Genomic DNA, 13320 nt, shown 5'->3' on the forward strand with positions numbered 1-13320 from the left:
TGTGTCTTGAAATGGCTGTTCTGGAATATATGTGCACAAATAAGATGACCACCCTCTTTCCAAATGCTTTTGTTGCTCTGCGCATACTTCTACCACTTCCTGTAACAGTTGCCAGTGGAGAACGCAGCTTCTCCAAGCTGAAGTTAATACAAACATATCTACCCTCCACAATGACACAAGAGACTCTGGTCGGCCTTGCAACCATCTCAACAGAGCATGAACTGGCCCAGACTGTGGACCTTCAGGAAGTAGTTCAAATTTTTGCAACCAAGAGGGCACGGAAAGCACCACTTTGATTATTCAAACATATAAAAATGCCAGTGTTTACTATGCAGACAAGAAAAGTTGCATTTGCTGTTCAGGCATTTGAAAGTTAAGTGTTACTTAAAATTTTTGACCAAGGCATTTTAAGTTGTTAGTTCTCCTTTATTGGGGTAGGTAGCAGAGCAGTACCATGAGAGGAGTAGAACAGAAAGAAGGCAGAAATGAGACCTTTCAAAGTTTTGGCCCAAGTGAAGGAGCATGGGGATGTCATTTGAGCTCCCCGCCTCAGGTGCCAAAATGTTGTGGGCCTGCCCTGAGCTCCATTTAGGTCTTTGGAAGAAAGGGCAGGAAAAGTCACTATGATAAACCTGGCTTTTGATGTCCTCTTCACTCCAGGATCCAAATGTTATTTTTAACTCAGTCTGATCCAAGGCCTATTTTATCCCACACCTTCTTTAGAAAGGCCTGGGATAAAAACACCATCTTCAACCCCGAACCTACAAATGGTGTATGGCTCCTGGAGTAAAGAAGGCATCCAAAGCAATAAAGGTCAGTGATTTTGTGTCCCACATTTCTCCCCGATCTAATGTGAAATTTGGATGTCCAACGTGTGCTCCCAAACAGATCAGCAAGACAGACATGGTGTAATTAAAAAGCACGTAGTAAATTCCTGTCTGGGATTTCTCTGGGTCTGCCACACATGAACTAGTTCAGTTAGTTATTTAAGTTCCATTTGTGACTCTAGCCCTTATTGCTCCATGACAGAGAGCCCATCCCTCTCTTACACCAAGCTACATTTTGTTCACAAACGTGTTTCATTTGGGGCACTTACTCCTGGGGTAATTCTGTGCCACTGTGCAAGTGCAGAATTAATGTCCTCTGCAGATTTTACTCTTTCCTTGCAGCAAAATTGATTCATGTGCCCCTCTGGGCGGTGGTCGGTGTGTGTGTGGGGGGGGGGAGCCACGTCTGGTTTAGGCATCGGGAGCAGCTGGGAAAGACAAACATCACTGCCTTGGGAGGTGGGACTGGGCTCTCTCTGTCCCTCTCACTCACTATCATGGTATACCCAGAGATGGGGAGGGTCAGCACTGGGGCCACCCCTACCTGGGGCTCCTACCATGTGCCACCCTCCAGCTGCTTGTCCCAGTTGGGCTAGCGGGGAGATAGGACTTCTCTTCCCCTGCACAGGCTGCTCCCAGGGTGGGGGCCTGGGTCAGAACCACCTCCGAGAACCTCGCCTGCCTGCAGGAAGCTCCACCCACACACCCTGCTTCCTGCCCCCAGCCGCAGGGGAAAGGGTCACTGTGCAGGGAGCTGCCTCCCCGTCTGCCCAACCCTTGTGCACCAAGACCCTCCTCTGCACCCAGACTCCCCACCACACACCACCCCATTGCATCCAGACCCCCACTTTTGCACCCAGACCACCCCCCTGCTAAGCCCTCTGCACTCAAGCCCCCCCACACACACACTGAGCCCCAACTCCCTTGCACCTGGACCACTCCATTGAGCCCACTGCACCTGGACCCCAACCCCACTGATTCCCAACCAGCTGCACCCAGACCTCCACCCCTCCAAGCCCCACTCTCCAGCACCTGGACTCTCTCCCCGCTCAGAAACCCAGACCCCTCCACCGAGCCTCCCCCCCCAAACTCCTCACCCCCACTGAGCCCCAACCACCTTCACCTGGTCCCCCACAGAGTCCCGTTCTCTCCACACTTAGAATTCTCCAACAAGTCCCTGTGCATCCAGATCCACCACACACCCAGACCCCCCACCAAGCCACTCACTCCCAGAGTGTCCCACACAAAACCCTCTCACCCCATACCTGTATCTCCCCCACACTAAGCCCCCCCTCACATTTGGATCCTGCCAGGCTGAGCCTGCCTGCCCCACACCTGGATCAGGACAGGGGGAGCAGGGCTGGGTGTGCATAGGAAACTCTATCCCTCTTGCTCACTGTGGAGCCATCTGCTAATATGCCTAGTAAAGCATCTATTTGTCAAAAACCATTGCCTGACTCTTTGTCTGTATTGTTACAGACACACTTACTGACAGGTATTTTGAAATTAATTACCAAAATAATTTAAAATGGTGTGATTCTTTTGTGTTAATTTGACAAATAAAATATGCAGAATTTTTAATTTTTTGGTGCAGACTTCCCACAGGAGGAAGCACTACAGAGATGAAGGGAAATCTTGACAGGAATTCTTGATTAAGTGTTCTATACTCTGCTCCTTATTGTAAGTCATTGATGTCATTGGACCTATAAGTGACTTACATCAGGTGAGCATCTGGCTCATTCTCTCTGCATTCAGTATATTGGTTTTTTTCTTTGTTTAGTCTCCTTTAACTGTATCTGTTTCTGCTTTGAATACTGGCTACCTCATTGCATTAATTATACATTTCAGTTAACCAGGAAAAAAATTCCTAGCTAATGCCCCTAGGTTCACTGATTCAGAATGCTTTGACCTGGGGCTCCTGTAGGAAGGGAACTGGTGATAGCTGGCAGGAAATGTCCTGTTGTGACCTATGGAATGGAAGGCTAAGGGTGGAAAATTAGTGGTTTGCTAGTAGAATCTGCTACTGAGCAACTATGTCTTTGACTAGAAGTTTCCATGCAACAGAGAGAGCAACAGGGAGCTGTGACAGCCAGGGAAACACATTTCATCTCGTGCTTAGAACTAATCTATCAGGTGCTCACTACAGAAGTAGTGGAAAAATGAAGTAACTCACCTGATCCCCCTCTCAGTTTGGCGTGTTCTTGTTCCTCCCCAAACCCTGAACTGACAGATCAGAGCACACTTCCAACACTCTCTCCCCAGCGCTGGTTGTGAACTGGCTTATATGTTATCATCATAGTAAGTCTTCCAATCTCCTGATTTTTCTAGGATGCATTTCATCCATTGTGTTCTCTCTTTAGAACCATCACTCCAGCCTCCCTCTCCCCTGCCTGGCCCCCTGTGGCTCACTCACATGGCTTGCTGACAGCAGAGATCTTCAGTGATCAGGAAAAAACTCTGAGTCAGCAACCCTTGGCTCAAGCAGCAAAATGAGACCAACAAAGGCCTCATTGTCCGAGAGCAGTGAAATAGTAATCAGCAGTGACCCATGTTCAGGTCCCCACAGCTATCCATTTGCAGCTTATTTATTAAGGAGGGCCTGGGGATGGAGGAGATTCTCAGGGACATGCCTAATGAGTTATGCCTCCCTACCACAAAGCTCTGGGGTTCCCTGTGAGATGTTCACAGGCCAGGGGCAGCTCTATGTATTTTGCTGCCTCAAGGACGGCAGTCAGGAGGCTTTCGGCGGTGCGCCTGCGGGAGGTCCGCTGGTAACACGGATTCGGCAGCATGCCTGCAGGAGGTCCCACAGTCCCGCGCCTTCAGCGTACCTGCCACCAAATTGCTGCCAAAACTGCAGGACTGGCAGGCTGCCCCCCGCACCTTGCTGCTCCAGGCACGCGCTTAGAGTGCTGGTGCCTGGAACCGCCCCTGCCACAGGCAAAGACTATCACTCAACATGTTATAAAAATGTAGGGCAAGACAACTGGCACCTTCCATGTCTGGATACACAGGGTCCAATTCTGCGTTCACACTGGTTTTACAACTGTGTTGCTCCACTGACCTAAGAGGCGCTATTCCTGATTTACACAGGTATGAAATGAGAATCAGGCCCACAGGTTTGATTCTCCTTAGGAAACAGTTTGGTGTAAAGCAAGATAAATTGTCTCCTAGTTCCCATTTGTGTCTATTATAAGCCCATCACACAATTTGTATCAAACATCTGTTTGAGGGGCAAAGGCCTGGAATAACTAGGGGAAAGGGAGAAGAAGGACAGCTCAAGAACCTATCAATAGAAAAATGAGAAGACAAGGTGTTTCTGGACAGGGATAAAGGCTCATTAACAAAGCTGTGTGTGGAAGCTTGCACAGTGCCCACCTCCACTATGCCTGGCTCTATGTGGTGCTCTCAGCCTCTGACTTGTAAGCATTGAAATCCACCCAACCTTTGATTTAAAAACATGCATTTCTGAATACCTTTGTGGTTGAAGAAAAGCTAAATAGCAATTCAGGATTAGCTAAGATTCAGGATATCAGTTTGGGATACCAACCAATCTACCATAGCATTGCAAGAACTGTCATGATGCTGAGTTACATAGTTATTATGTAAAAAGTTGCTCATGTACCACATTTATATGGATTGTGCCCCTACGCGCACAGGTTGCCAAGAAGGCTGCATGGATCTTTCTGCTTATGAGACCTGTTCCTAAAGCAGTTACCCAAATGCAGTGTGATATGTCAAAGCCAGAAATTTGAAGTGAAAGATGCTAGAGTGGTAGTAGGGCAGGAGATCCCAGACTGTGCTCCATGGCATCGTCTAATTCATGGAGGTGCAGAATCTATCAGCATTCAAGTTGTACTGCTACCTATTACCCAATCTAAGACTCCTTCAGGTTCTCCAAAGACTTCTCTGAAAAACAAGCCTCTCTCAGCAGTCCAACATGGCAGTTTGATGTCAGAGGTGTCTTTGGTTAAGTGGGGATGATTAGAGCAGTAGGGGCTACAACTAGTTAGGTAAGGAGATTTAGTACCAACAAGTGGGAAGTGCCACACCCAGAGAGGAAGTGAGGTGCAGCATGGGGGACATACCAGTAACAAGGCTCAGGAAGCCAACTGCAGTACATAGCAACAATTTTATGGAGCCTACCAAGAACAATGCTACATGTTAACATAAGAACTGCCATGATGGGTCAGACAAATGGTCCATCTAGCCCACTCTTCTTTCTTTCCACAATGACTGGGGTCAGATGCTTCAGAGGAAATGAACAGATCAGGGAAATTATCAAGTGATCCATTCCTTGTCACCCAGCTCCACCATCTGATAGTCAGAGGTTTGAGATACCCAGATCATGGCATTGCATGAATAGCCATTGATGGACCTTGTGACAGGTCCCCCCCAGGGCGTCACCTGGAACTGGGGTACCACCGAGCCTTCTGACCCACCAGCCTGGTTTCCCTCTCACACTGTGCTGCTGTGACAAGTTGAAAAGCCCTCCAAGCTTGCACTTTCACCAGCATTCACATAGGTAGAGATACACCCAGCTGCTGTTACATGCAGGCTCTCTAACCACCAGCCTCCCAGTTTAGGACCCCAGAGCAGTACTATCCTGTCCTGGTCAAATCTGGCCAGTATATGGATTTAGCACCTGGTCCGCCACTCCCTCAATGTGAAGAGGACCGTGCACACTTGTGGTAGCCAAGCTGAGATTTTCCCCAGAAACCTTAGTCAAACACACACTGGCTTGGATTAAAACATAAAATAAGTTTATTAACTACAAAAGATAGATTTTAAGTGATTATACGTGATAGCAAACAGATCAAAGCAGATTACCTAGGAAATAAACAAAACTGCAAACTGAGTATAACATACTAGATAGGTAGGACATAAATTAACAAATTCTCACCCTGAGTGATAAATGGCTGGCCGATTCTTAAGGCACAAGCTACCTTTGCTTTGCAGCTTGATTTTCCCAGATTTTCATACACAGGCTAGAAATCCCTTTAGTCTGGGACCATCACTTCCTCCCGTCCAGTCTTTGTTCTTCAGGTGTTTCCAGGTGTGTTGTTGTAGGGAGAATGAGGTAACATCATGATGTCATTTCCCCCTTTTAGATCTTCTTCCCACTTGCTGGAAAGCAATTTTGCTGTGACCTGGGTAAAAGAGTTCCTATTGTGTAGTGCTATCTCTGAGAGGTTTCTATTGTACACAGCTCCTGGGATAATCCTTGTGTTTGTGTGCATTTCCTCAATAAGCTATTAACATTGTTTGGTCTTTTTACTGTTTTACCTGAAAGGCTGCTTATGGGTGTTTTCAACCTCACAACATGTTTCAGTAACACATACAAGTCAAATGTCATAACTTCATATATGATGATAGCACATGCAATCCAATGAGCTATTAATGTCTATCTGATCTTGACTTTTAGAATGATACCTCATAAGGAATATTTTGTGCAAAACATAGCCTAATTATATGACAGTGGTGAATATTGTGGTACCAAGGTGTCACAGGCCTATCCCCCATGAACTTCTCATTCTTTTTTGAGCCCAGTTATACGTTTGGCCTTCACAACATCCCCCTGAGTTCCTTGGGTTGACTGCATTGTGTGACGAAGTACTGCATTGTGTGACAAAGTACTTTTTGTTTGTTTTAAACCTTCTGCCTATTGATTTCATTGGGTGACCCAAGGTTCTTGTGTTACATGAAGGAATAAATAACACTTCTTTATTTACTTTCTTCACACCAGTCATTATTCTATAGACCTTAATCATATCCCCCTTAGTTGTCTGCTTTCCAAGCTGAACAGTCCCAGTCTTTTTAATTTCTCCTCATATGGAATTGTTCCATATCCCCATCATTTTTCTTGCCCTTCTCTGTACTTTTCCCAATTCTAATACACGTTTTTTGAGATGAAGCAACCAGAACTGCATGCAGTATTCACAATATGGACACACCATGGATTTATATAGCGGTATTATGATATTTTCTGTTTTATCTTTCTCTTTTCCTAATGGGTCCTAATATTGTTAGCTTTGACTGCCATTGCACATTGAACAAAAGGTTTTCAGAGAACTATCCACAATGATGCCAAGATCTCTTTCTTGAGTGGTAACAGATAATTTAGACCCCATCGTTTTGTATGTAGCATTAAGATTATGTTTTCCAATGTGCATTACTTTGCATTTATCAATATTGAATTTCATCTGCCATTTTGTTGCCCAGTCACCCAGTTCCTACCTGCCAGACAATGGCACTTTTTGTGTTATCTACATATACTCATGTGTACAGACATCTCTTATATGGCTTTCGCTTAACAGGCAGGACCTGTAAAATCCCAGGAACTGTGGCAGGCTACAGAGGAGAGGTGACTCAGGGCCACAACACAGAAAAGGGGTTCCAATTTCTTTCTGGACAACAGAGAACTGGAAGGGAGTCTGAAACAAATGTGTTTGGTTCTCACAGTTTATAATTGCTCCTCAGATTTAGTGTCATGCTGAGGCCCATAATATTGACAAATACACACAACCCACCATAAGAGGTAAGACCCCCACCCAAAAAGGAAGCCATAATCAGCCAGAATGTTTAGCAAAAAAGGGGTGTCAGTACAAAAATACTTGCATGTGATTGTTGGAGAATAACTCAGTTCTCGCTTTTTGTTTGGATGCAGCAGAGTCAGATACTTTATTCTGTTTAGCAGCTACAACAGGGAGAGAGTGCACTAGGACATAAGGTCTCCCCTTCCTAGACAGGTCTCTCAACAGGTAAACAATTACAGCAGCATTTATACTTTTGTTACAGACAATAATAAGCAACAGCTGCATTTTGTTTATACATAGGTCATCCTGATATCTTGTTTTTCTCACTTAAGAGATGCCAGTCTACATATTGTATTATCTACACAAGGTCGAAAAACAACTTCTCACATAGTTCTTTTCCACTCGCCTCACATAATCCTCGCTTCTACAAATCTCGCATTATTAGGGTTACAGCTAGCCTAACTCTTGCTAACAAAGACTGTCATGCATTAAGATCCCCTACAAATCCCTACAAATTCCTGTCAGTTCTTTCTGTACTTCCACACGCTGTACTCAGGCAATGACACTGCAGAGATCCAGGGCCACCTAGAGGATTCAGGGGGTCTGGGGGAAAGCAATTTTGGGGGCCCCTTCCATAAAAAAAAATGCAATACTATATTCTCGTGGGGGTCCCTCTGGGGCCCGGGCAAATTGCCCCACTTGCTCCCCCACACGGGCAGCCCTGGGAAAAATAAACCTTCCGCATCTTGGCACAAACCCAGTTTTGAGAAAACTTCTTTACAAGGTATCACTGGTTCTCAGATTCAGCTAGTGCTAAAAGGCACTAAAACTCATTAAAAGGGCTGGACAAATATTTTCCATCAAAACTTTTTTTGGATCAAAAACTAGGGGTTTTTAAAAAGCAGAAAAAAATCACAGATAACGTCTGCTTTCCTTCAAAATTTGTTGTAGATTTTTTAATTGAAAAGCTAAAATTAGTCTGCCAAAACCTGCATATGGTTTGGGGTTTCAGAAGTGTGTGGCCAAATATTTGCTGCTTGCTGTGTCTGATTGTTTAAAGAAACAATAAAAAATTCTGCTTAAAAAAAATCCAAAACTTTTGAACCACCTCAGCTTGTGACCAAATGCCCGAGCCCATCCACTCAGAGATTTTTCCAGGTTTCTGATACTCTGCTGGCTTCCTTGACTCATATCTGTCTCCATAACTTTGGGTTCATTTAGGTTAGAACATAAGGACAGACATACTGGGTCAAACCAAAGGTTCATCCAGCCCAGTATCCTGTCTGTTGACAATGGCCAATGCCAAGTGCCCCAGAGGGAGTGAACCTAACAGGTAATGATCAAGTGATCTCTCCCCTGCCATCCATCTCCACCTTCTGACAAACAGAGGCTAGGGACACCTGGCTAACAGCCATTAATGGCCTTAACCTCCATGCATTTATCTGTTTTAGAGACTGGCTCCTCATGCGTTCTCCACAAACTGAGCATTTGAGCTTGTTCCAGAATCTGGGATGAGCCTATGTTGTGAAAACTGACATGCTCAAAATAGCACATGTATGTGAATGGACACAGGGTGTTAACATTAAATTAACCCGGGGTTCTCAAACTGGGGGTCGGGACACCTCAGGGGGGGGTCACAAAGTTATTACTGGGGGTCACGAGCTGTCAGCCTCCACCTTAAACCCCGCTTTGCCTCCAGCATTTATAATAGTGTTTAATATATAAAAAAGTGTTTTCAATTTATATGGGGTGAGGGGTCGCACTCAGAGGTTTGCTATGTGAAACGGGTCACCAGGACAAAAGTTTGAGAACCACTGAATTAACCCCTCTGAAGCCTCAGGGAATGCGGGTGGGGGGGGTATCTCCCTTGGTAGTGTCGGGAAGGAAGTAGGTGGTGTAGGATATTGCTCTTCTCATGTGATCCCTCTCCCAGTGGCTAATTTTAAATGAAGCTACCCTCCCCTGACATGAATCTCTCTATGGCACTGAAATTAAATATAGACTATAATTTGGCATTTGAGAAGTGAAAGGGATGGTAGCCCTAATGGAAAACCTAACAGCTTGGCTCTTCTGCAAGCCTCAAACTGCTGAATGAGCTTTAGGGTAGGGAAGGCTGTGCCTCCCAAACAGCCTGGCCCTACCCCCTATCTGACCTCCCCACGTCCTGCCCCCCACCTGCCCACCCCCCTCAGAATCCCCAACCCATCCTGCTTCTTGCCCCCTCACCGTCCCCCAGAGACCCACCACCACCACCCCAGGACCCCACCCCTGCTCCCTATCCCCTGGCTGCCCCGACCCCTATTCACCACCCTGCTGAGTCCTGACAGACCCCTGGAACGCCCACAAGCCAACCCCCCCATTCCCTGTCCCCTGACGGCCCCCCCAACCTCTGCCCCCTCCCTGTCCCCTGACTGTCCCTGGGACTCCCTGCCTCTTATCCACCCCCCCGCCCGGCCCTGGCCCCTTATTCCTGGCTCCCCACTCCCCCTGAGCCTCAGCGCGTCATATCCAGAAGCTTCCCTTGACAGCTGCAGTGTGGCTCCGGCGGGGCCCCTGAGCTCCGCCCCGCTCAGAGCCGTATGGTCAGGGGGCGGGGCTGCAAGCTCCAGGCCAAGCGGAGGGAGCTCAGGCCCTGCTGGAGCTCGCAGCCCCGCCCCCTTACCACACGGCTCTGAACGGGGCGGAACTCAGGGGCCTCGCCGGAGCCATGCTGCGCCAGTGCTCAGGGATGCTGCTGGATGCGCTGAGGCTCCAGGAGAGGGGCGGAGGCGGGGTCGAGCCGGGGCAGGGGCAGGAGCCTCACCCGTTCTCTTGGGGGCCCCTGCGGAGCCCAGGGCCTGGGGAAAATTGCCCCACTTGCCACGCCCTCCCCCCTGGGCAGCCCTGCAAAGATCTGAACTGAGCCATTCTATGGATCTGTAATGAGTGCAACATCAAAAGTCATTCTTCCTCCAAGTCTTCATATGCCTCATTACTGTGTTGTTTGTCTACCGTTTCATTGTCAGAAATGTAAAAAATAGCAAGAACTGGGGGGAGGTGGGGCAGGAGAAGTGACATCACCAGAGCAGAATGGCAACTTGAAGTTGGCACAATCCTCAGCCTTCACTGCTCTCCAGCCCCCCCACGACACCCCAGAAAGCCTCATCTAATGCTTTGATAGGTCTCCTTCATATGGAGTACCCATCTGTCAACATGGATTTGTCAAGAACAAATTGTATCAAACCAACCTAATATCCTTCTTTGACTGGATAGCAAGCCTTGTGGACAGGGAGGAGGCAATACATGTGATATATGTCAACTTTAGTAAGGCTTTTGATACTGTCTCACATGACATTCTCATAAACAAACTCAAGAACTATAGCCTAGACAAAATCTACTACTCATTGGAAAAGTGCACTCAGAGTATTTATCAGTGGTTCACAATCAAGCTGGAAGGGCATAGCAAGTGGAGTCCCACAGGGACCTGTCCTGGGTCTGATTCCTAAATTCCCTCTAAGCTGCCTGGCCGCCCTTAGCAGGCTATCAAGTGCCACACACTTCAGGTGTCCCTCCCCCCACTGCCTTGTTACTCCTCCCCTCTGCTTTGGAGCCCTTGGCCAGCTGCTCCGGGAGCCTCCTGCTTGCTATGCGGGGGGAAGAGGGGGAGGGAAGGAAGGGCACTGATGTCAGGGTGTCCTCTCCTCCCGCCCCTGTATCCCATCTCCATAGAGCCGAGGGGGACATGACAGGGGTCAGGATGGAGGTAAGATCGGGGCCTGAGTGCTTTGCACCCTGCCCGACCGAGCCCTTGGAGAGTTCTAAAATTCTATATTGCCAGTTTTTGAAATTGAGCTGAAGATACCGTGTTTTAACCTGATTTATTAAGTTAGTTTCAGTTTAACAGTGAACATGCAAAGCCAGGGCCTTGTCATCTTGTTTAATCCAACATGGCAGAGACTTCTCCCAGGGAAAAGCATAGTCTAGCACAGAGGTGGGCAACCTGCGGCCCGCAGGCCGCATGCAGCCCATCAGGGTAAGCTGATTGTGGGCCATGAGACATTTTGCGGACGTTGACCGTCCGCAGGCATGGCCCCCCGCAGCTCCCAGTGGCCGCGGTTCGCTGTTCCCAGCCAATGGGAGCTGTGGGAAGCGGTGGCTAGGAAAGGTTAACTGCAGCCACTGGGAGCTGCAGGGGGCCATGCCTGTGGACAGTCAACGTCCACAAAATGTCTTGCGGCCCTTAATCAGCGTACTCTGATGGGCCGCATGTTGCCCACCACTGGTCTAGCACCTTTCTGAAGCAGAGCCAGCCAGCTCACCCCACAGTGATTCTGGCCCTCTGGGCCAATGAGCATGACATCAGGAGTGGGGCTGAGGCCCTGCACATGCGCCAAACCTCCAATATGGGTGAAAGGAATCCTCTGTGGTTGGTACCACACTGAGCAGAAGTGGCAGCCACCAGTGTGCAGTTGCATATACCCCTGCATCAAACCAAGGAGGAGCTTTTGCATGAATCTCAAGCAGCTACCTGAATCCCACTGCGAAGTAGGTGCAGATTTCCTCTGGCTCTTTCTGGATTGACCTTCCCCTCAGGATCAGTTGGGCTGGTGCATACAGGACTGGGACTACTGTGGACCCCACATGCTCAAGAGTGAGCTTTGTCTTACTAGAGGCAAACATAATACACTGGCTTGATGAGTGTGATCATGTCTTTCACTAGTGGCTGGTTTACTCTGAGGAGAATAGCATATCTAGTGTGATACAGGAGGGCCAGGGAGCAGTGGGAGAGTGGTAGAGGGGAGATATATAAGCCCTTGGCTAATTAAGGTGTGGTTCCCTGTTGTAAGGATATGTAGCTTGGGGGGAACACCCTACACCCCCATGTTCATCCTTATAATATGATTGTGTGGTATTTAACGCAAAGTTTGTCATGTCGGGTGTGTTTGGAAGGCTCATGATGCATTGAGCATTGTTGTTATAGTAATCATTGTTATAGTAAAGTTATAGGTTGTAATTTCATGTATATAGTAATGTGGCTGAGAATGTGTCCTCATGGCTTAAAGCAAGCCCAGGCAAAAACTCTCCAGAAGCAAAGGGGCAGCTCACACTTCATCAAGGCATGTATGGGACAAACCCAGCCCAGCCTCACAGGAACAAAGGACACTGGACTAGGCAACAGCAAAGGATCTGTTGGACTCTCGAGTGAGTCACCCCTCCCCCCCCCCGCCCTTTGGTCAGTTTGGGACTGTGATAAGGTAATGTTCACCTGACTCTGAAGGCGGGGGGGGGGGGGGTGGGCAAAGCCAAGAGGGAAGAAAGGACATGATAAAAGGGAAAGATGTTTGCCATGCTCTCTCTCTCTCTCTCTCTCTCTCTCTCTCTCTTCCACCTACATCTATAGACACCACACCAAGCGACTGAAGCGCTGATCAAAGCGGAGAGCCTGGCTGAAGAGCAACCAGCCAGCTTGTGGTGAGAAGCATCTAAGTTTGTAAGGGCACTGAAAGTCTTAAGATCAGCTTAGAATGAGTTTTGCTTTTATTTCATTGGACCAAATCTGACTTCTTATTCTTTGACTTATAATAACTTAAAATCTATCTTTGTAGTTAATAAATGTGTTTGTTTATTCTACCTGAAGCAGTGCATTTGGTTTGAAGCATGTCAGAGACTCCCCTTGGGATAACAAGCCAGGTACATATCAATTTCTTTGTTAAATTGACAAACTATATAAGCTTGCGGTGTCCATAACTGGACACTGCATAACTGGACACTGCAAGTTGGAGGTTCCTAAGGGTGTGTCTGGGACTGAGATATTGGCTAGTGTCATTCAGTTGCGCAATCCAAGGATTAGCTTACATGCTAAAGGCTGTGTGTGACCAGCCCAGGAGTGGGGGTTCTCACAGCAGAGCAGGGTAAGGCTGGCTCCCAGAGTCAAGGATTGGAGTGACCTAGCAGATCACCAGTCCAGATAACACCAG

This window comes from Mauremys reevesii, linkage group 9 (genome assembly GCF_016161935.1).
Source record: "Mauremys reevesii isolate NIE-2019 linkage group 9, ASM1616193v1, whole genome shotgun sequence".
Lineage (NCBI taxonomy): Eukaryota > Metazoa > Chordata > Testudines > Geoemydidae > Mauremys > Mauremys reevesii.